Source organism: Argiope bruennichi, chromosome 9 (genome assembly GCF_947563725.1).
Source record: "Argiope bruennichi chromosome 9, qqArgBrue1.1, whole genome shotgun sequence".
Taxonomy (NCBI): domain Eukaryota; kingdom Metazoa; phylum Arthropoda; class Arachnida; order Araneae; family Araneidae; genus Argiope; species Argiope bruennichi.
Window position 1 is genome coordinate 38054077 of NC_079159.1, and position 26747 is coordinate 38080823.

A 26747-nucleotide genomic window follows, 5' to 3' on the forward strand; every position below is an offset into this window, starting at 1 on the left:
TGCATGCTTTCGTTATGTTTGCCACTGTGAATTCGTGTTTTCGTAGAATAAAGCAACCATATCTCTTATTGAGTTTGATAGACTTTTTCACCATACAACACGCGGAACGAATTTTGGAAATTTCCTTGACAATATTTACGTTCTTGGTATAAAAGTCACTTGATTAATTTTATATGTAACTTACAATTTTTTTGAATTATCGCGTTCATAATCATAAGTAGAAACGCTTTAACAAAAAATATGGATTCTATGCGTATGTTTGTGTATGTTTTTTAGAATCGGAAAAGTCTAAAACTTGAAAATACATTCAGACATCTATGCCAATTCATTTGATAAATCTTTTCTTAGTTTATTAAACTTTAAACTAAAAAGAGCTTTAATTAGATTAATTTTTGTATTACAGGTTATTAAGGGGCATAATTTTTAGCTGTGAACAGCAGTCAGATGACAAGAATGGCACCTGAATCGCATCTTTTCACGTCATAGATTGACATCTGACGTCACATTTAATATTCATTAGGACTACAAGCTTAAAGAATCTTTAGTATTTTCACTATTACAATATTTTGTCTATAGCAGTGTTGAATATGAGGAAGTAGAAAAATACTTAGAAAATTTATTTATATTATTAATAAACTTCTAATTCGGTGCCATTTTTTTTAAATTTGAGCATTTATTACTATTTACAACCATATAAAAAAAGGGAGGGACTCTTGAGATACTTAAACATATTCGAATTATTATTTCCTTTAAATTCTAAAAAATAAATAATAATGTAATGCGATACAGCGATGGTGAACACAAAAGCACCATATTCACAAAAATATTTTTTTATAAAATTCTTACATTTCCATTCAATTAAAATGATGACATTTATATTTATTTCCTTTACTTACAAGTATATTTGCAATCAATGTAATCCAATGTGTGAGTCTGACATTTCATATCTGTGCAAGGGGTTAAAAATAGCATGCACATAAAAATATGTGAAAAAAATAAAACACATTACCCTGAGAAGTATGGATATTTTTATTGCAACAAGCAAGAATAAGTACAAAAATTTGCAATAAACCAAGAATCTAAATCGATAAGTTATATTTAGAAACAGCATTCATTTATTTAATTGAAGGTCCTGAAAAGATATTCCCGAAGATCGAAATTTCCTAAGATATTAACTGTAACCTGAATGTTTGGAATAACACTTAATGTTTATTTGTGCCAGGCTAAATGGTCTGGGAAATGGCCCAGACTGTCTCAAGTGTATTTCATAACGAGTTCTTGTTGTAACTTGAACAAAGAGCAAAATCTTTATATAATAATGCTACTAAGCAATAGAAAGTGGGTTTGTAATAGTGTGTAATGAACTGGAGTCTGTCAAAGTCTCTAAATTAGAGTTCTAGACAAGATAGTGTCTTGAGTTTGTACACGGACTTGTAAACAAGTTTCTGAGTGCAGAATATTAGTTACTTTATTATATAGCTTTCAGAGGAAATTTTCACTTGCGGCATTTGGGTTGTTATACGTATTTCTATGTAATTAAATGCATAAGTAATTGCAGTATAGTAAGGAATATTATTATCACGTTAAGTATCTGATTATTAATTGATTATTCATTGACTTATTGATTATATTATTGATTCAACTTATTCACTATAAGTTTAATATGATGTATAAAAAATATAACTCAAAATTATGGTAAAATAACCAATTTATAAAGGTTATACGTTCTAATCGTAACTCAATGACTCATTTCAAAATCGTTAAAAATAAGCAAATAGTTCCAATTGGAACAATTCTTTAAATAACATAATGAATCGCAATATAGTCTAAAGGATCCATTAGACCTAATAGAGACGTATTTAATAAAATGGTTTATTTGACGTAGATTGACCATATTTTGCATATAATTACTTGAGAATATTGTATTGTTATCCAGTTTTTTAAAAAAAATTTTAATTCGAATTTTAATGGATTAAAAATTAACCCTATTTCTGTAATTTATCATCAAAACATCCGAAAATATTGTAATATAAAAGTAATAAATTGTAACATAAATCTTATTTTTTTTCTCAATAATGTCAATTTAGTTAACGTAAAATTTCTTTGTGGAATTTTAATTAGCTTTGAAAGATATCCTTAAGCATATTTTATAATGTTTTCATTATTGTAATAAAATTCAATTAGTTTTTGTTGTTGAATCAGATATTTTAGTCTGTAATTCCGTTCCATTGCCTATGATCACGACTAGGGATTGCAATACCGAACCAAAATTTCAATACCGGTATTCGGTATTTTTTAGATCTTAATACCGGTATTAGAAATTTTAGAAAAAGAAAAAAAACAAGGTGTTTCTTTGTTTTATTTGACAGTTTTATAAGAGAGTGTAATATCACAAAAAATAATTTGTAACTTATAAATTATAACAGTATAAAATCACAAAAACGTAAAGAAACATCTTATTTATTTAAATCACAAAAAGTATAAATATCACTATTAAGTCTGTGGTACTATTACAAATTTTTGAAATGTGATCTTAAAAAACATAATGCATCAGTTGTACTGTCATTAAGCAAGAAAAGTTATTTTGTTCAAAAATTACCAGCTGTTGAAAACGCTCTTTCTGCATCTACGTCTACGTTCTTCAGATAGTGATTTGTGCTATTCTTTCATGATTGCAACATGAAATTTATTGTTGCATTAGCTGTTAACAAATTAAAATCTCTCCGACATAATGCCTCTATAGCCAGTTTTATTGGAAGTAGAGCTGATATATTTCTGGATATTAAGACGAATTCACTGTCTGAAAAAATTTATTTGCAGGTTTAAGTCGATTATTGCTTTTTGGATAGGATTTCTAAATTTCAAAAAGCGTTCCATCATTAGGAATAAACTGTTCCAACGTGTCTTAGAATATTTTATTAACATATATTCTGTTTTATTTTCAGTTACTATATATTTTTTAATATGGCATTTTTTGTAGGGGAACGTTTAAATATCTTAACAATTTTTCGAACTTAATAAATTATAGGAAGCAATTCTTGATGGGTTAATATTTCATCCTCATTAGCAATATCTTCTTCAACAATTACATTGTCATTATCTTCATTGCCAATATCACTCTCACTCTTACTCTCTTCAATGTCGGAATCCGAAGTTTCTATATCCACAATATTTGGATTCTTCTGTTCTTTATTTTTTTGGTATAATACATCTATTACTCCTAACTGAATTCCATGAGCATAGCACAATTGCTGATTTGCACCAATCAACTTTCCAACTTTTTTCATAACTGTTGCTCCATTAGTCGTTATAGATACAATATTTTCTTTCAGGGATAATCCATGTTTCGCTAATTGAGATTTAAGCAATTAATTAAGCCATTAATTAGCTAATTAATTTCGCCAGTTGGGGAGACATAAAAACAAAAACGTATACTATTTTGCTATGTTGGTGATCCTTGAACATATAGTGGAGACAATTTAAAAAATTTCTAGTAAATACCGAAAAACCGGTATTTGAACTTGTAAATACCGGTATTACGAAATTGTAAAATGGCTCAAAATACCGGTATTCGGTATCCCGGTATACCGGTATTGCAATCCCTAATCCATATATTCGTTTACAAATATATTTCGATTCAGTAAGCATACTATTGGATTATTTGAGTACTTCCTGTTTAAAATTCAGTTCACAATTTAAATAAAGGGACAATTGCAGTTGTATAGATCGATACATATAATTGTGTTAGAATTTTAAAACAGTACAAATTACATGTCTATAGAAATTCAAAGCATAAACTGCTTCTGAGGTAGTCATTAAAATTAAACTACGTATTTTTTTTTAATCGCAAACAATAATCTTAATGAATTGGTTGACAGGAACATGGGGCTGGTTATTAAATAAACATGAGTTTGTTCCCAAGATCAGATGGAGAACTGTTCTTTTACACATCATGCTGATTGAAATTCAAACATTTTTTCATCACAGTGTATTTTCTAACAATATTTATACATAATTTATCACCCAAGTTAAATATTTTGTTTCTTTAAAATAAAAAAACTTTTTAAATGTAATCATGAAACTTAGTTTTCTTAGCTAAGGGAATGAACTTATTGTTTTACTTCTTATATTTTATTCTGTATACAGCATTATTCTGTAAAATAATTAGTTGAATCTTAGGATATAAATATCATCAATTGTCTATTCCACGAAACATAGATATTTTATGCAATAACAAATCTGATAATTTAAAGATAACGTACGCATAAAGAAGAGGCCGGGAATAACCCACACCCAAATTTTCTCACATACAAAACATGCAATTGTACAAATACAGAGGACTGAGACACCACCAAACAATTTGATGAGAATGAAAATCTTCGCTCTAATAACAGTCTTCTAATCTAAGTTTTTTAAACAACCATACTTCCAGCATGTATAATTTTTGAGAAAAAAGCAAAGAAAAGGTACGTCGTTACATCCGATATAAAAATATAACAGCTTTTAATGCAAAGAAAAAGGAGCAGTTATTTATAACATGGCGTCGATATCAGTAGTTTTTCTGAGTAATCACCACGCATTTATAACCACACGCAGTGGCAACCAGCACAAGATCTAACATCATAGCGTCGACAAAAAAAGAGGACAGCATTCAATCGAGCAATTAATTTTTTTGCAGTAATCAAGCTCTGATGTATCAGTTCCTTAAATCCTTGTAAAACAACCCGAGTTGGATAGGAAATCTCCCTATCGAATCCCTGTCTGAAGGCGACACGAGTTGTGGAAGTCTTGTGGTAATGCACTGGCTCCAGGAAATACATCGGGCCGCTGCGACCTGGTGCTAAAATCTCGGCTCCTGAGCCGTCGTTAGAGCCGTTTTAAGTTCAAGACCAGATTCCAACGATGAACCATCATGTAAGTAGGTCTGTTGCACGTTAAATCCGTCAGGGCAAACGTCCTCCCGCTGGTGTGGTGTGGAGAGGGGTGCCAGTTCAGGTGTCGTCCTCGTCATTTAACCACAGTTCAAAATTACGAGGTCCATCCCAAAATAGCCCTAGTGTTGCTTTAAAACGGGGCTTTAATATAACTAAACTAATTAGGAAATATATTTTACAACAATACCTTTCTTTCTTTTTTTTTTCATATATAAAAATTTTCATGAATTATCCACATTTCAGTCCTCTCCGAGGTTTTTATTATTTTTTTTTTTACTATTTTTTTTTTTAAATTATGTCTGTCTGTGAAAATGCTAACGCGAAAACACGCTGACAGATGAAATTTAGTATAGAATCTTTATACCAGATTTGAAGGTTTCTGTCAAATCTTGAACAAAACCCATTCTTAAGAAGTCTGTCTGTCCTGCTGTTCGAGTACAATCGTACTCTATTAAAGAAAATGTAGATAAATAAAATGGAATCCGAAGTTTAGCCTCTATAATACAGATTCTTTTGAAATTTGTATCGAAATCTGTCTAACGATTAACCCTCTGTCAGTCTGTATTTTTGCATACATGAAACCGGAATGACTTTAAGAAATAAAATTTAATATTCAGTAATTTGTTTCATCTGTTTTAAAAAATGCGTCCGAAATACATATGCAGTTCCGGTTGTGCATCAACCGCATAAAAAGTATTAATCTTTAAAAAATCGCACCAAATTCGCCAAAATTCGGCAAACATGCTACATTCAGCCAAAGATCTATATTTTATAACTGTTACTCCCTAATGTCATGCAAGAGGTTCACAACTTTATCCACATACATAGTTTTGTGTGAAGGACAAAAAGGATAACATTTTTATTACAGAGTAAACCAGAAAGTTTTGGTTAGACCACTTATACTGATTAATCAAAGCATTTACATTACTTTGCATGGACATTAAATTCTGACACTTTTTTTTTTTAAATTTTAGCCATTAAATATAAAACTTTCGCATAAAAACTTTTTCGTGTCCGCACATTATCGTCCACGATAAATTTCAAAAAACTGTATAAAGATGGACAAATTAATCCTAATATATTATCGTATTACAATGTTTCGGATTGGAAATTCGAATTTCATTCAAAAATAATTTTCTAACTCAGAGAAGTCTGAAACTGAGAGATTTATCTATATATTTAGATGGAATAACTTGAAGATCACTTTTTCCATATTTCATGTAAATTTATTCCATTTCACCTTCTTAATGGAACATATGGAAATGAAGAAAGCAGGTATTACTTGTTAAGACATGTTATTTTTTAATATAAATAAGATAATAAATTTAGCAATAATTATAAGAATATTAATCAGTCATCCAGAGTAGTTTTCATTAATTATGTTGGATTTCAAAACAGATTATACACGTTTCTGTAAGTTTTCATTCTATTCTTTATTTTTAGTCATTAGATATTAACAAGTTAGTGTTGATGACCAGTTTAATCACATGAAATACTGGCTGTCCTTAATATTAAACTTTTTTATTCGAAATGCATAACAATTTAAAATTTCACCTTTGATATTTGTTGTTCGAAAAGTATAAATATACGAAATAAATCGCCGAAATCTAGTCGAATTTCCGTAGTTAGAATATTTTGTCAAAGTTTTATTTTGAGATATCTCACAAAAAATAAAATCGATCATTGAATACGAATCTACGATCATACATTACAAATTTTTTTAAAGAATTATATTCTTTAGAATAACAAAAGCAATTAAGTCGAGAATTTTTTTATCCTTATTATGGCTTTTATATGTTCATTTTTTTAATTAATATTTCTCTCTGAATTATTTTTATTAATAAATTCGTTTTCCTTATTTCAGAGATATATCTGCCCATTTCTCACTAAATACCTTTCTAATAGACCAGATTTCGCTGAATATATGCAGGTATTGCTCTAATTCAACGCAGCTTCACTCATTTCCAATCCCTGTGAGTGTTCAGACAGAGCGATCAAGTTAGTGTCTGGAATTTCAATCTGGTATGCAGACGATTTTGATTGAAATGGATCTGAATTTTTGAACGATTGTTCAGTTCTGTAAAGCTTCTATGCAGAGCTTAATTCTGTAGAGAAATAAAAGAATTATTGATCCCATTCTTCTGAGTTGGCATTTACTCTAACGAAATAATAAACGTAAAAATTTCGTAAGAATTAATTCATAATTTTTTATTAAGAATTCTAGCGCTGCAATAAGCCTTCACCTTAGGTAAGAAAAATAACAGAGTAATATGATAGTGTTATAACTGAGTATAACAGAATCAATTAGTAAATATTAATTTCTTTAAGAAACATTCAATTCTAACTAGAAATAAATTCTGTTCAAATTAAAACAATTACCAAAAGGATTTTCGAAATTTTTTTAATGCAAAATTAGAAATGTCTTCCATTTTTGGTGTTTTGCATTTATTATATCATTTATTTATTATTTTGATTTTTCAGTTAGCAAATTTTAAAATAATAAATAATCCTTAATTTTCCATATCTGTGTTATATATCAAATAAATAACATAGCATAAAATTTCCAATTTTAATATTGATTAGATTTTACTTATTATTTAGGAGAGCAATAAATTCGCATTTTTTAATATTTACCTTTGTTTTCTTTTATTATTTGAAAGGCTATTTTAAAATGAGAAAGCAGTTTGAAAAAAAATGATTAAAATGTTATATTACACGTGGAATGATTAAAATTTACGAGTCTTTTATTTCACGAAGTAGTTTTTCATATCGTTTCTTCAAGGTCGCAATTCTGACAACGAAATCCTTTGATGCAAAATGAGAATTTTGAAGTATCCCAAACAAAAATAATAAAGGCAATTTTATTACTTTTATATTCTCTTTGTACTTTTGTTCGCCAAATTACATTCAACATTAAATGCGTTCCACCTCATGTAATTTCTATTTCTGACTCAATAGATTATTACGAATCTTGCCTGGTTTCAAGTATGCGCCATCTCTTCACATCTGGTTCACCTTTTTTTTTCCTTAATCACTCTGTATTCAAAGTTTTAATGAAATTTATCTACGATAAGTTATCTAAAATTGCATTTTCTGTCTTTTCGATACATTACAAAACCGCATATTAAATATTTAATATACGGGTTATTTCTCGTATATTTATACTGTATTTTATAAATATACGAGAAAATTGGGATTGAATAGATTGTAAATGAAGGGATGATAAATTGCCTTTAGTTTGAACTTTGAAAAATTCAATAAAAAAATTAGAAATTAATAAAATTATACGTATCGTTTTTGAATTGAAATAGGATCATTTTTTTCATCGAAGGATTTTTTATTAAATCATTTTAATTAAAAATATATTTCAAAATTAATTTTCCTTTAATATTTTCTTTCATTTATTCTGTCTTCACATATATAAATTTACTTGGCTTTTATCAAAATATAAAGTGTAATATATGGCTACGCCCAAATTATCATACAGACAAATCAATTGACTAGAAGCCTAAGATTTTAAAACCTTAAGTGATGCCAAAAAATTTTTGGCGATATTTTCAGGGAAATGTCAATTTATGTTTCCATGTGATATAAAAGGGCCATGTCTAACGTATTCAAGGGCCATGTAAAGTCTAACGGATTCAAATTAATATAAAATATCTTGTAAATGTAAGAATATATTTTTAAGATTTTCTTTATATTTGAGCACTTAGAATACATTAAAATATTGTTTAGCTTCCTCAAAAGCTATATTTAAAGTTAAATTTTTCTCCTTGTAAATTGAAATCAATTGCCTTAAAAGCGGCCCAAAATTGATTTTTTCTTCTTTTTTTTTTCTTATTTAGGCCGGTCAATATATATACTATATATATATATATAATCGAAAATAAATAATATAGCATTTCTTTATTCATTCCTCTTGCTCATATTTTTCTCTTTATTATTTTCTACATCTGTTTCTGTTACTCATAAAAAAGTGAAAACATCACTTTATAAATACACATAGTGTCGTATTTTCACTTTGGAAAGCAACCGTTCCGCGATAGCAACCGGTTTACAGTCAGTCCATTGTTACGCAGTGCGGGTTTAAGCGATTCAGTTGACTGAACAGATTCTAAACACTGATTACAAAATTTGCTAATAAGCCCGTACGACGACATCTGCCGACTGGTTGCATAAAATAATAAGAAAAAGTTCTAATAGTACTTAATATCGTAAAGCGGCTATTTTAATTATTTTTAATTGATTATAATTCGTTAATCTAGATTCTTTAATCTTATTTTTAATTTATTACTTTAATATTCAACTAGCATAATGTTAAAAAAATCGTCTGCAATCAAAATTATTTTGGTTAAATCAAAAAAGACATCAAAAAATAGAATGTAATAGAAATGTAAAGAATTATTTCATACTAAATCATTTTATTTCATCTTTCTTCAACTATACAAAAAAAGTGATGAAAATCGTGAGCAATTTTTGTAGAATTTAGAAATTCCTTGGTATCGTTCGACATTTATCGAGAAAATAAGAGATTTAAAAATCGTTTAGTATACTTAAAATAAAGAACCTAATTATAAGTGCAAGAATATTTGTGGAAACGTTGCAGACGATAGGAGGAATTTTGTGTATTATCCTTTATATAAAAACAATTTCAGATGGAAAATATTATTTACTATTAATTAAAATATCATAAATTCTTAATTATTAAAAACGTTTATTTTTATATTAAAAATATAAATATGAATTCTCTTAAATATTTTTATTTCCTGTATATTGGCATTCCGTAATATATTATTATTGATTTTCTCTTGTATGACGTGTCCACTACGTCAGCATATCATTTGATATGTAGAAACTGTAAACGTTTGTTATATGAAAAATATTACATTTTTCTCAGAAATACTAAAGAGGAAATAATGTTTTAGTGAAGGTTTTGTGATGTGTGTTTACTGAATAGTTAATTTTTTATTATAAAAGACATGAAAAATTTCACTCCAACAAACAACGGGCAACTAGTAAAGAAATGTAACTAATCTACTCAGAAAATAAGATAAGTATTTCCCAAGAAGTAGCGGAATTAATATAAAAGTCAATTAACTAAAATTTTAAACTAACTTCAGGCTTTAATTAGGATAATAATATAATTATAAAATAATCAAAACAATCTCCAAGAACTAAAAAGGGATATATTCAATAATACCAAGTTCACATTTGCTAAATTATCTTTAAAAGATATCTAAACTCAGTTATTAAGTAATCTCTCCGGCATTTTTAAATAAGAAAAGAAACTTTATTCAAAAATTTACTGAGAATTCTTCAAAAAAAATCTTTAATTTTATTCTTTTAAGAATTAAGTTTTTTTACAGAAGTACAACATAAAATGTACCTTCATTTTCTTCATTAGATAAAAAGCACGTAATGGAATTTCGAGTATTTGACATACAATCGAAGTTGAGAGCAAAAGTGTAAGATAAACTGAATTAATTTATTACATCGTTCAAAGCTTTAATTCGTGCTTTAAGAAGTTTCACTTCAAAGCTTTAATTACTGTAACAGACATGTTTTGACGCTGATGGGCTTTGAAAATTGGCTGTGCAAACAAAATCCCTTCTTTATTGTGTCTTAAATTTGTTTAAGACACGACAGGTTAAAGAAAAGCAATGAATTACATGACACGGTTTATTGAAATATATCGAAATTAAATTCCAATATATATATATATATATATATATATATATATATATATATATATATATATATAAGTAACCATATCTTAAATTAAAAAAAAAATTGGAAACGAAACTAAATAATTTCGGAATCGCAACTAAAATTTAATTCTTATTCAAACTAAAACCAAAAACGGAACAGAAGAAGCACCATAGTATTTAGAGAGCGCAAATGCAGCTACTACTAAAACACAGATGAATTGATACAATAGTTTGTGCTACCGATTACTACTTGTGGGCTACTGTTTCTTGTAGTGTGCTGCTGTGTGTTGCCTGTGTTCGTCTCTGCTGTATATTTGTCGTCTTTGTATTAGTGTCTTCGTGTTCAATAAACGCCATTGATTTTTACTAAAGGACTGTTTATTTCATCGACCAACAAATCGTTAAAGAACCCTGGAATTATATTCATAGAATTATTATCATTATAATATAATTAATCAATATTACAGTTATTATTATTTTAAATTGTCACCTTAATAATATCAAAAGAACGAAAAGTAAATAAAATAAACAAGCTGATTAAATACAGTGTTAAATAAACAGACATGCTTAGAAAGGGTACTATTAATGTGTAACAGCTTGAAATATATATTTTTCAACATAATTGTCCAATTTACATAATTGTCCAATACATAATTCATATTTATATAATAATTATTAATATTATTGAACTATTTTAAGTAGACTTAATAATAAAAATATATAAATTTACACGAATATAAAATAGGCAGAATATGATTTCGTCAAAACCTATTATAGACTCAATCCATGTACTGCCATTAGTATCGGATCCGTCTTATCCAATGATCTAAAACTTAACAAGTATACGATCGTTTGCGTATATTTGAAGTGGGGGTGTGGGGGTTCTGTGAGACAGAAGCTGGTTAGCTAAATCTTATTTTGAAACAACGTCTATTTTCAAAATCTGAAGGAGTTATATTAAAAATTCTAAGAATAATATTTTCGTTGTGCTGTAGTTAACTTCTTAATAACGGCTTTGACTTAGTAACGCCGAATTTTTTTACACAAGGCACTTACATTTGTTAAGACAATTTTGTTGAGTATATGATTGCTCGTAGGAATACCACTAAGTCAAGAGAACTAACGTAATCTTATACACAGACTGTGGGGGGGGGGATGATCGGTAAAATCTCTTTAAATCCTTTGAGTTCAAAATGTCTTCACATATAGCCAGGCAAGTAGAGTGCCTCTACAAGAAAGTGACTTTGCTGAATTTATAGAGATAAATTACAGCGCGAAATAAGAAAGTTACAAAAATAGCTCACATCAAAAAAATATCGACCAAAACGTCCAATTAGGAAAATGTGCGTTGTGTTGTAATAAAAATAAAGGAAAATTTTCATGAAATTATCTATCAAATTGACAGAGATGTTTACGATTAAATTTATGAACTTTCTCTGATTTGAAAAAAGGTTCAGCCTAAAATTGAAAAATGCATCATCGGGTACCTCTAATCCAGAGAACGTTTTCCTGATATTCTTAATTATTTTTTTTTACTTTCTTTGGTACTTAAATTCCCCTTCGCTATTCCTGATTAGGAAAAACTGTATGATAATACAAGAAAATATATTTTCAATTTAAAGAGGGCTATAAAGTAGTTTTCAAAATAAATAAATGTAAACAAGTTTTAAACAATAATTGAGAAGATAAAGTTAAATGAATTTAAAAACTAATTTTAATAAAGTGAAAAATATATCTGCTCCGCGCAGACCATTGATTTTTTTTAACTCATGTGATGACTTTGGGGGTGGGGGACCTCGAAAAGAGGATGAGATGCTTTCGGTATGGGGGTTGGATCTCGCCACCCTGAAGGGTACACAAAAAGGTGGAGGGCTGGTTCCTCCCATCGATGACGGGATGCATTTCCTTCGGGAAGGGTTGTACCCTGGCCGGTGATGGCCCTTAGGATTCAACCACATTTCCCGCCAGTGTTGCTTTTGCGGCGGTCTGGTCATTTAGTTTTCTTTATCCGTGTGCCATCGGGCGGGTCGGGGAGTCAGTGATATAACTTACTCATGTGGCAAACAATTAATTAAAATTCAATCAATGAAGACATTCCGATCATTCTTGGTTTTTTTAAAGATAAATGTTCCAATAAAGAAATATAAAAATAAAAAATTAGAATATCGAATGTAAGAATTAAGTAAGAACCTTTATGCCAAATTTCGTGGTGTAAAGGTAGATTCGTCTGTATAAAGCACGCACACACAAATACATTTTATAAATAGAAGCCTCATCTATTTTAATTTCTACTGATATTAGTTTAACTATACCTACTTCTATATGAAACATTTTTAAATGAATGAAATTACTGAGAAATTTAAGAATTTAATTGATACTTCTAATAAATGTGAAATTCTTTTTTTTCCCAATGCATTTTATGACTTATCAGCTGTGTATTCAGAAGTTTTAGTCGTTCTGCTTGAACTACTAAAAGATAGTTCTTGATATCCATTTTATATAATTTTTTCCTTACATTATTGAAACCATTAGATCAGTCACTTGCGACATCAAGCTGGATAATAGTAATAGTTTTACAATCGGAAACTGAGTACCATTTGATCGAATTCCAATTCACTATTGCAAACTGTACCTATCAGGGCGTATAATTTGCAGCCTGGAATCGAAACAATTACAATCAGGTGCAGTCATAGCCGGTTACTTATAATGAAATAATTGTAGCTTCCAAAAACATAGCTTCAAAAAAAACTTTTTTCATATTTTATAAAAACAGAATACCTCCACATTTTTTATGGAGCTGTTTATCATTGCATGAGAGTGTCCAATTTATTTTCCAACAAGGAAAATTCATTTCATTTAAAGACATATTCTTATATGTGATATCATGTTGTACTATACATTTGAATTATATGCATGAAATGTCTGTGGAATTTTACTGTGGTTGTTAAAAAAAATGTTGCAATATTTCGAAACTCCGCAGGATTATTATGTCTTCAATTTCCCCCTGTACGTACAGGTTATGAGGTGTTTTGTGTTAAACTTCTTCGTTTAGTACAAAAATGAAATAGCAGGAATGAAACTTAGTAGCAAAATTAGACTTTTCCATTTCATCACATATATCGACTGATTCTGAATTTTAAGGCGAATTTACAATTTCGCCTTCAGGATCATGTATCAGTTTTCAAATTCCTCGCTTGTTACATTTTGGAGTTATGAACTCCAATGCACACGAATGTATGGTGACCAACACTTAAATGCATGACTGTCTGATGACCAACACTTAAAAGTATGACTATCTGATGACCAACACTTAAATGCATGACTATCCGATGACCAACACTTAAAAGTATGACTATCTGATGACCAACACTTAAAAGTATGTCTATCTGATGACAACACTTAAATGCATGACTATCTGATGACCAACACATAAAAGTATGACTATCTGATGACCAACACTTAAATGCATGACTATCTGATGATCAACCCTGAAATGCATGACTATCTGATGACCAACCCTTAAATGCATGACTATCTGATGACCAACACTTAAAAGTATGACTATCTGATGACCAACACTTAAATGCATGACTATCTGATGATCAACCCTGAAATGCATGACTATCTGATGACCAACACTTAAATGCAGGACTATCTGATGACCAACACTTAAATGCATGACTATCTGATGATCAACCCTGAAATGCATGACTATCTGATGACCAACACTTAAATGCATGACTATCTGATGATCAACACTTAAATGCATGACTATCTGCTGACCAACACTTAAATGCATGACTATCTGATGACCAACACTTAAATGCATGACTATCTGATGACCAACACTTAAATGCATGACTATCTGATGACCAACACTTAAATGCATGACTATCTGATGATCAACCCTGAAATGCATGACTATCTGATGACCAACACTTAAAAGTATGACTATCTGATGATCAACACTTAAATGCATGATTATCTGATGACCAACACTTAAATGCATGACTATCTGGTGACCAACACTTAAAAGTATGACTATCTGATGACCAACACTTAAATGCATGACTATCTGATGATCAACACTTAAATGCATGACTATCCGATGACCAACACTTAAAAGTATGACTATCTGATGACCAACCCTGAAATGCATGACTATCTGATGACTAACACTTAAATGCATGATTATCTGATGACCAACACTTAAATGCATGATTATCTGATGACCAACACTTAAATACATGACTATCTAATGACCAACACTTAAATGCATGTTTATCTGATGACCAACATTTAGATGGATTTGATTCAAATTCTGCCCCAAATTTACAATTGTGGTGAAAAAAGTCATATAGTGAAACTTAGTCATCTATCTTGCTATTTTTTTACATTCTCGCATATGAAGTACACGAAAACAAAGCATTGTGATTTACAGAAACTTGAACTAGATATTTTAACGAATTTCAACGTTTCAAACCTTCCTGAGAGATTTCCAGAACTGTGTTTGTCTGTCTGTATATCCCTGAACATGAAAAAATGCTTTAAGTTATATCGATGAAATTTAGTATATAAACTTTACATTAAATTTGTATATTTCCATGGAAATTTGAACGGAATCCATTCAGGAGAATGTCTGTCTATCTAACTGTTTGAATATAAATTAACACGGCAATTACAAAAGAAGGAAGCTAGTCAGATAAAATTTAGCCCTTAGTGTTCACATCTAAAATATAGATAAGTATAAAATTTGAAACCAAACCCGTCAAGGGATTGATTTTCTATCAGTCTGTATTTCCACAAGCTTGTAAACGCTATAACACAAAAATGCAAGGTTTTTAATGCATGAACTCTAATATGTGGTTTAGTAATTTTTTTCCCTTTTTTTTAAATCAATTGGAAACAATGTGTCCAAACACAATTTCGATTTTCGGGTACTTATTTCTAAATGTCAAGAATGAATTGCCAAGAGTCACAAAAAAGATGCAATAAAAATGCCCAATTCACGCCAACATTCATAACTATTTTTCGTCAAAGTCTGCAAGGCATATGCGGCCTTGCCCAAGGTCCACAATTTTATACTGGATGAATAATACATTTATTAGAGAGTATGAAAGAAAGTTTTGGGGAGACCATGCTTGCTGGTCTCCCCAAAACTTTCTTGTTTATATTATAACAAATTAATTCGTTTCTGCAAAAGATTTTTTTATTTGTTTGAATTTTATTAATTGATTGCGTTGTTGCAAATGTTGTTGTTTCTAATGGCTCTTGTCTAGACAAGTCCATTAACTTTAAGAAGTCAATTGTGGTTTAAGCCAAGGGCACGTCTCTTGCTTTTTACAGTAACGCCATCTAGGGCCAAAAACCCGACTTGGCAACACACACGTCACAACCCTTTTTTACCGGGCGGACTTCATTCATACATTTCATTCACAGATCGTACTTCAGATCTGAATCAGAGAACGATCACCCCTGCTCCAGTACCCCCAGTGGTATTACTGTCGACATGGAGGACTTTGTGACCATGACAGTTTTATACGCGCGTCAGCCACCACACACGTGGGGGTCTTCGACCGGCGGGGTTCAAACTCGCCAGCCAAGGGACGCGAATCCAACGCCCTACCAACCAGGATATCCCGGCCCCTAATGCAAATGATTTAGTTATATTTGCGAACTAAAGCAATGTCATGTTGCGCAAGTTAAATATGGCATTGCTAGCTTTTTAGACAGGGTGTCCGTAAATTGTGACCAAATATCTCATTTCCAATCTTTCTTCTCAATGATTTAGCTCAAAATTCCATAGAAATCTACAAATTTGGTGTAAAGACCATACACCAAATTTCATCAATTTATTATTTTTGAGCTCTTTTGTCACAAACCGACAGACTCACAGACAAACAGACAGACAGATATAATGCCAAAAATAAGCTTTTCGAACTCGGAAGGACAGAAACGTGAAGATTTATTGTAGCCACAAATCACGTACCAAATTTGATGTGCTTAAGTCATTGCGCTTTTGAGTTATCGCATTTATATGTTTCTAAAAGTACAGACCTACAGACGGCCAATCCCTTGTTGTATTTGGTTCACAGGTGTCTATACTATTAGATGTTAAATCAATGTACCAAATATTATCTATCTAGCTTTCATTTGTGCTTGCAGTGAATAGCTTATAAGCCAGTTAACAACTACGCAGCAAGAGCAATTGCTTTTGTATTGTGGTCATGTTACTGGGCTTCGAACCACAAGGTCCCAGGTTCTATCCTCGCACCTACCAATTCGCCACATTGGTGACCTGGGACGATGAACCTTCAACCTACGTACAGCTGTTGTGGCGCCATCTACTCGCAACCAAAGTCGTCAGACTCACTTGACACAGCAACAGCAACCACTCACTCACACGCGATCGCCATAACGCTTGGCGCTACTCAAATGGGTACAGGCGCATTAGAATCAACAGCTAATAAATCAACAGCCATATCGTTCGATTCACTGCAGGAACAACCTGTAGTGAATAGCTTATAAGCCAGTTAACAACTACAGTGTAAGAGTAATGCTTTTGTATTGTGGTCATGTTACTGAGCTTCGAACCACAAGGTCCCAGGTTCTATCCTCACTTTTCTCAATTCCCCACATGCTTATCGTAGTAACTTATATTCAAACAGTCGAACAGACAGACTCCCCTGAATCGTTTTTACTCAAAATTTAATAGAAATCTGCAAATTTAGTGTAATAACCGCATACCAAATTTCATCTATCTAGCTCAAAGAGGTTTTTAGTTATCTTTGTCTCGGTCTAAAGGTGATGTTCCAAAAATGTGTTTTTCGAACCCAGGGAGGTCTAAAACGTGGAGATACGTCAAAATCTTGAGTTTGAATTTTTTTAACAGTTACATTTCGTTTTCTATATTTCGTTAAATAAAAGTAAAGTCAATACAATTACTAAGAAATCAGTTTTTAAAACTATTTCATTACACAGATTCTAAACGAAAAGCTGCTATTTCCCAAACTAACATACACGCAAAATGCTTTTCCAATTTCATGCATCCATATTTTCCACATGATTACTGATCTGTAGCAATATTCCACTTTGATAACTGAACCATATAACTCGACGACAAGAGCTGAACTCGCCGGATATTACAGAAGCGCTCTGTTTTCCCTTTTAGTGGTATTGAATTAAAGGCATGGATGCGCTTCGACGAGTTTTAACTACCAAACCAACATAAGAAAATGTCGGCTCACATATTAAAAAAGAATATGAGCATATAATTAGAACATCGGCATCCAACTTTTCTTAATTTTATCAGAAAAGTTTTAAAAACATGCGGAACAGGGAAGAAACAATAAATATTTTATCGAGATTGTCGATTAGTTTTTAAAATATTTCATCTTTTTTTCTTTATTAATTATTGCTAGCTTTTCATTTTAAAAGGTCTCAAACCTTCCTCGAAGAATTTCTTGCTTGAGTGATTATTACAGTGAAACGCAAAATAACATTTTTAATTACTAAGCATTAGTTTTTAATTTATTGGATCATTGATCCTCTTTATAAAGACAGTTTTTACTTTCTCGTATATATGCATTACAGAAAAATATTGTAATTGTCAAAAAGTTTAAACTCGAGATTTCGATTAATCTCCACTTGTTAGATCTCCCCGAATTGGAAAATGTCCATCTGTCTGTCTGTCTATGACAAAGAAAACCCCAAAACGCTTTGAGCTAGATTTTGCAGAATTTTTTGCAGAATTTGCTATCAAATTTCGAGTACAGTTTGCTTAGAGAAAGTCGAATATGAGTTAAAGTTAAGTCGAATTAAGTTGACTATAAGTTAAATTGAATATGAGAATAAGTTGATTATAAGTTAATATAAGTTAAATCGAATATGAGAATAAGTTGATTATAAGTTAATATAAGTTAAATCGAATATGAGAATAAGCTGACTATAAGTTAATATAAGTTAAATCGAATATGAGAATAAGTTGATTATAAGTTAATATAAGTTAAATCGAATATGAGAATAAGCTGACTATAAGTTAATATAAGTTAAATCGAATATGAGAATAAGTTGACTATAAGTTAATATAAGTTTAAGTCGAATATAAATTCGGTTATTCGAATGCAAGTTAACTCGATAAGTACTAAACGAAGATAACTAGATGTATAAAATTCGATACAGATTTAACATTAATCGTATAGATATCTGTCATATTTTCACAAAAATCGAACTTACAGGTTGGCTGTTTGTCTGTCTGTATTTTCATATATATGTGAACGTGATAATTGAAAAACGCAATGATTTAAGTGCATCAAATTTAGTATGGAATTTTGTGACTACAAATGTAGTTTTGTGCCAATTTTTTTCCCCAATCGGTTAAGAAAAACGTGTCAGAAACACAACGTCGATTTTTGGATACTATTAATGTATGCCAGTAATTAATCGCCAAATAACGCGCCAAAAAATGACATAACAGATTTAGTAAAAATGCTAAAATCATGCCAAGAATTAATATTTCTTTACTATTGCACTCCATGTAAGGCGTTCTTTGGCATGATAAGTCTATTGAAAAGTATGCGATTTAACCTCTTCCGCTGTTTCCTTAAATCGCAGCTTCGTTATTTCGGTAACTTTTAATTTTAAATGCATTTTCTCTTTCGTAGTACTGTAACTCCAATTTCTTAAACCTCACCAATCGCTTCTGGCGACCAACTGGTTCGGTAGAATTATTGCTTATGTCAAATTCCAGTTAACCTTTGATAATCAAGTTGCACACACTATTTTAAGAGCCTTACACTATTCTGCTCATACTGCAATCCGACTTCCTGCTTTTTCTGACATTTCCGATAATATTTTAACTTTAATGTGAAAAAAGGAAGTGATTAAATTCACGAAATCCTTTTGCTGAGTGTTCACGAAGCACGTTTGCTGAATAAGCTGTTTGTAAAAATCATAAGAACGGAAAGAAAATTCATTCATTTTTGAAATTTGTATGTTCTGCAGAAAATAGTTCATGACTTTCTTATTACATCATAGGATTACTGAATAAAAAATATGAAATTTAAATAAATAAAAAAATATCCAGATATTATTACAATATGAAAGCAAAAGGTAAAGGAAAAAGAGCGATATTCTAAAAACAACATTAAAAAATATTTTTTATTCCGTACTTCTAAACTCTAGCTGTAACTGTCAAAATATTCAAAAAAAAAAAAATTAACATTCGCATGACTCAATCTGATATAATCCCAATAAAGAAAAATAAACTGAATCTTCATATCCTGATCACCAAAATTGAAAACAATGAAACAATACGAGTTTCATTTATAAATATTGTTCTTAAATATTGAATAAATGAAATATTTAAATAGATTGCTCTAAAAAAAGGTTTAAAAAATTTTTAAGAACTAATTAAAAACAGAAAAAATTTATAGAGCAAATCATTGGTATCATAGAAAAACTAAACTTTTGGGTTTCAAGATGATATAAAAACGTTTTTGTGTTTTATTATTTTGGATGCTTTTAGCATAATTAAAACTGCAAAATTTCGCTCTAATTTTTAATCAATTAAAATTCTAACTAAAGCTATGCAAGATATATATCTATAAAGGCTATAGGTTAGAGAGTTTGACCTGCCAATACATACACGCAGTTATCTTTATTGCAAGAACCAAAATAAAAGTTGTAAGGATAATTAATAGATATTTGCTTACTTAATTTGCAGCAATAAAAGAAAATCAATTTATTAAATAAGTGATTAAACAATGAAAAGGATTTGCATTTATTTGCAACAACAAAACTTGCTTCTCAAAATTATGCCAATAATTTTTGAAAATCGTCGAAAATCAAAAAAAAATCATGATTTATTAATCCATATTATTAAAAAGATGATTGATTCTTTTCTTTTAACTTAAATGTAGTGCAAAATATAAATATGCAATAATTTTTCCAAAAGTTTTCACGGGCGAATTGATGGAAATTAATTTTAAATCAATTAAAATTTTAAAGCACATTTTTCCAAAATGCTCATTCGCACCCTGGAAAGTATATTTGTGCCAAATTATTCTTGGTCAAACAGCTTGGACTGCAGAAAGGCAATTTTCCTTTATTATCAGCAGAAATTAAGACTGTTTGAATATATTTTCTCTTGTCGCATATTACATGAGAAAGGGATAAAATTTGACTGTTAAAACTATACTTGCTGTCTTTTCTAATGCTTCAAAAATATCATCATTTAAGTATTTTGTAGAAATATAAAAACTTTGAATGAGTAAAAAAACATCATATTGTTTAATTATTATAATCATGGTTAAGCGAATAAATTCAAATTTATATAATATTAATAATATTTTTCAATGTAATACGTATGATATTTTTGGACCCAATTTACCGAAAAACAATATAGAATTATCGTTAAGATTCGACACTAAAATTCTAAATTTATCCGTTAACTAATTTGATGGTATCGAATAAAAGTATTTAAGCCAAACTATCAATTTGCGCTTTTGTGATAGGTATTTAAAAAGTAAATTTTGCTAATTTGTATTTCCTTAAAGTACATTACAAAATAAATAATCATATTTCGGCATTTGAAGTAAAGAAATAATGTCGTAAATATATCTCAACTATTTCTTAAAGAACATAGCTAATCAAACGCTTTTATTTCTCAAAAAATAAATAAATAGTTTAAATTCCATTCTCATTGCGAAGTGACATACGAAAAGAAATAAAAAGAATTTTTTAATAAGTTGCGAGTTTAATTTTAGTTCTTTATTCTTTTCCCTTATTATTGAACTAAATCGATTTTTATTTTAAGAATTACAACAATAAATTTCTTTTTTCTTTGAGTGGATCAACATTTAATAATGTTGCACTCACCGAATTTCTAACTCAGTGGCACATTCAAACAATATGAAAGTTTTTCGTCGCAAAAGTTGTTTTACAAGTAAAAGTATTCTATTTCATGCTCTTCGAAGAAAAGAAAGATCAAAATTTCATTTCATATTTATTATTTTTCTTGTCTTTTGTACAAATAGTGAAAACAGGTTGCTACTCCATTGCTGAATTGCCATAGCTCAGAGATTAGATGAATAATCTCGTGAACTAGGGTCACGATTTCAAATCTCATAGGTACATTATTTTTCACGGGCTAACATATTTCCCTTTTCTGCAAGTGATTTAAGCTGCAGCTGGGAATTAACGTTTCATAATAAATCGCTGACACTCAATTCATCATTGAGAGGAGTATTTAAACAATTTAAAAAATTTTCATCACCGCAGGCTGTTTTACTGGCATAAGTAATATATTTCATTTCTCTCGAAATCAACGGGAGGGATCTCCCTAAAAGTTTCTCGCATACTTTCTAATAAAGGTGAATTTACGTTTTAAATGTTTCTTAACAATCAATTGAAATCAAAATTTCACACAAAACTACAATTGTAGTCACAAAGTAGATTAGAGAATTCAAAAAATTTGCATTTTTTACTTGTTTACCGTTTACATGCTTGTGAAAGTACAAACCGACGGACGGTGAAATCCTCATTGAATTTGGCTCATGATTTGACAAGTGTCTACAGTATAGATGGTAAATCTGTGTACCGAATTGTATCCATCTAGCTCTATTCATTTTGTAGTTACAGTGTTAACTTATATTCGAACAAATGGACAGACGGGCTTCCTCTGAACAGATTTTACTCAAACTTGAATAGAAATCTCTAAATTTGGCGTAAAACCCATATACCAAATTTCAACAGTCTAGGTCAAAGCGTTTTCGAGTTATCTTTATGACAAACAGACAGATAGACAGACGGACATTTTCCGAAAATGTCTTTTCCAAACTCAGGAAGCTCTAAAGCACAGAGAGACAAAGATTTTTACTTTTTCTTACAAGAAAGTAAAAATCTTTTTTTTACAATAACTCGAAAGTAGTATTTCTATTCATACTTTTATTTCCAGTAATATGCCCTCTTTGATTTAATTATATCACAGAATTTTGTAGCAAACTGATTCTTTTAAATTCATACGTTTCAGTATTATGGAATAGTAAAAAGAAATTTAAAAAGTAATAAAGAAATATTATATATTAATTTATATATTATTTAATATATCAATAACATTATATATTAATTTATATATTTATATCTTAATTATATATTTTTAATAGCCAGGAAAGTCAGTATTTCGAGTGAACAAGGTAGTCGTCAAAAGCGGCTAGTTACTCATATTTGCGATTCGTGTCATCCGCTCATAAGATAGCAATGAATGAAATATTAGAATGATAGAGATTTCCCCGAGTTAAGATGTGACAGCCAATGTCCCACCCGCTGGACTCTCAAAGTAATTTATATGCAAATTTCCAGACAGCTGAGTCGACCGGTGGGGAGAGACAATGGATTAGCAGAAGACGCAGCGAGCATCGGTCGGATTTGCAAGTGTCTGGAAAATCATGTCTTTGTCGCATTTCGTCCGGATGTTAAGGTAAAGTGCTCTTTAAAAGGCAAGAATCATCATTTAGTCTTTGTTTTGATGATAAAGGATATTTTCAAAAGTCCTTCGGGGTAGAAAATAGCATCATTATGTTTCAGTTTTTAGAGGAGAATTCAGAAAGAAAAAAGATGAATCATTTTTAAAAATATACTTGGGATACTCGGCGGAATTTCAAGGAAAAGATATTTTTGATGGTATTTTTTAGTCAGTTTCGAAATAAACTGACATGACATGAAGTAAAGGAGAATTTATAATATAAAAACGATGGATATTCTTTGCTTGATGTTTTCGTCCATTTTCACGTAAAGATGTTATACATAACGGGCTGTCAGATTTGATTTTGGGATTAATGGATGATTCAAAATTCAACTTACAAACTGTTCAGAGAAATAGAAAATATTTTTTTTAATCCAAAGTCAACATTGGAAAGTATAACTGGAAATTTCAAATTGATGACCTTGTTCTCCACAGTTATTATTTCCGAAATAGAACATGCATTAGAATGATACGAAACATGAGTAAACGATTCGTTATCAAAAACGAATGACGCAGATCATGGTAAGAATGATGTAGAGAATACGAAGAGCATTCATACCTAGAACATGCGAATGATAAAAGTATTTGTAGAACGTTCGCAAGTAAAATATGAGTACGAATGACATAGAACATTAAATAGTGTAGAACATGCGTAAGCATTCGTACATTAAACATGCATTCAAAAGGCGTAGAATATATATACGGCGACGATGTAGAAGCATGCGTACAGCATTCATAGAACATATGAATAAAGCAAAACATCCTTAGAATATGCGTACAAATGACATAGAATATCGAATGATGCAAAATACGCATAGAGCATTAGTACGCTAAATGTTCGCACAAAAGACTTCGAATATGTGGGCAACGTTTGTGCCCAGAACATAAGAATGATTTAGAATAACCTTAAATAGAACTGAGGAAGAATAACGTAAAACATGTTCAGAACATAGTGTAGTTGTGCTTGTATATATAGTATTAAGAACATGTACCTGAATGATATAGAGCAAGTGTACAGCATTCATGCTTAAAATATGTGTACGAAAGACGTATAATATGTATACAACATTCGTACTTAGATTATAAGAATGATGTGGAACATGCGCACGAATGACATCATTCACACAATATGTGAATGACGTAAAAAGTCAGAAGAACATGCACCGAATAATGCAGAATAGGCATAGATTATTCGAACATACGTACGAAAGATTTTGAATATGTTTCGTACATTCGTACTCAGAACATAAGAATGAAATGGAATATGCTTACATAGAACAGAAGATGAATAACGTCGAACATATGCACAACATGTAGTAGTAGTACATGTATGATGTATTATACTAAAAACATGCACACGAATGACGTAAAACATATGTACAACATTCGTGCTTAGAAGATACGAATGACTTAAAACATGAGTAGAATATTTGTGCTTGAACTACAAAATTTACGAATGCTGAGTTGGAAAGTAATGAATGGCAAAGTAAGACTCACGACAAATACCCGCGAAATGCCATTTCAAAAGGATTCATTGATCCGTATGCCACTACATAGAAAAATGCAGTTTATCAATAGTAAAAACTTTTGAGAAGTTATTGCTAATCGGACGTAGAACGTACGTATGGTCTAATAAGTATTTATTTATCTCAGAATGCATACTGTAAAGCAAATCTAGTTACATTGCAAAAAACATGTAGGTAAATATTAATGCACAGATTAATACAAGATGCAGACAAAAATCACATAATAAAGGCACCTAATCGCATTCGTTGACCAGTTGTTCGTCCATGATATTAATAACATTCATTTAGTCGTATCAAACAACTTTTGTGTATTACATCTCATCACGGCAAAAGAAAGTTTTATTTTAAATTAAACCTGAATAATAAACATAGAGCATTCTGGCTGGTTATATATATTTGCAAAATAACCAAATTAATTTTCGAATAAAATTGGTGAAACTGGTCCGGTTATTAAGTCTAAGGGCACTATACAAGTTTTATTTTACGAAAAAGGAGGCTGACAGATGACCAATAATCATGTATCTCGGAAAATGGGAAATAAAAATTGGAGAAATCGGAAAGCTGGTAAAGACTCGGAGATTGGTTCTTTCTAGTTATTTTAAATGTATCATTTGCATATAATGAATATCTTTACGAGATTTCAAAATAGGAATGCTATAAATATTACACGGATAAGTTGAAGATATATCTGAAGAAGAAAATATGATTAATTCTATAAAACAAACAACATACGAAACTTATTTTCTTTCATGCTCAGGAATTTTATAACTGTATTTATCATCACCAAAAAATGTTATAATATTCCAGATTCGAGTAGACAAAAGTTTTATAACCTATTCATTAAAAGAAAAGAAAAAAAAATAGTTTTATGTTTAGGAAATCTGTTTTTTTATATGGTTTTGAAACAATATTATTAATATGCACTCAGAAATTAATTTTGAATTTAAAATTACTTTTTGGTCAATAAGGTTGTCAGAACGAGTCTACGAGTCTATTGATTTGATAGAAACATATTAAAAAATTCGTAAAGTAAAAGTTAGCCCCCCCCGCCTCTTTATTCATTTCACCAAATATTAGCATACAATATTTAAACTAGTCAATTAATTTTTTAGTAAGCTCTAAAATTATTAAAATATTATATTGTTATCGAAAATACACATAATTATCGATTGCAAAATCTTTTGCACATCAAGAAGTTAGTAAAAAATCCATTTAAAACAAAATGAAAGAGAATAAGTTCGATGAAAGCAAGTAAAAAGCATTACGTATAATATAAAAAATGTATATTAGTAATTAGTAATGAAAAATTAATATGATTTTTCTCTATTATTTTACTGAAACGAAATATTTTGTGAATGATTTGAGGCAGAACATTAAATAATAACCTATAAAGAAAAATTTATCAAATAAACACGTTCCTCTGTTTTAGGAGGTCTTTTAAATAATAAATGAGATAGGAATCATATAGACAGCTTAAACTTAATCTTCTCTATAGCTTATGAAAATAAAAATAAACCTATTGTTATCAGGCAGGATATAATAGACCATTTAAAATGTCTGCACCATTCTTGTTTTTCTTTCCATTAGGAGTAATAAAATGGCTGAAAGAGTTCATTCTGGTAATCCTTTCATGTGATGCTATAATAGCATTGGATCTGTTTTATGTACTGAATAAGATCGCATGAAAAGATGAAATAATCCTAAATTTAGATGCAAATGAAATTTTCTGATTGGTATTTATCATATGTGAAAATAGCTTAGAACTACTATATAAAAAAGCCCAAAAAGCTAAGCCCAATTATGATATACTTTTATGAAATGCATTTATTTCAATTTCTTGTCGAATGACTTGAATATCTTTCTTTTTAGAGTTTATCCAACTCTTATGTTAAACTCTAAGGGATCTGAAAATTATAAAACAAGCTAGAGTAAGAAAATTTCCAAAACCTTTTTTCATGTAAAAGCAAAAAAATTGAAATCTGCTGTCGCAGATTTCAAGTTATCATGTGGGAAAATAATTTTTTTAGGTCACGTGGTATCAGTTCGACAGAAAAAC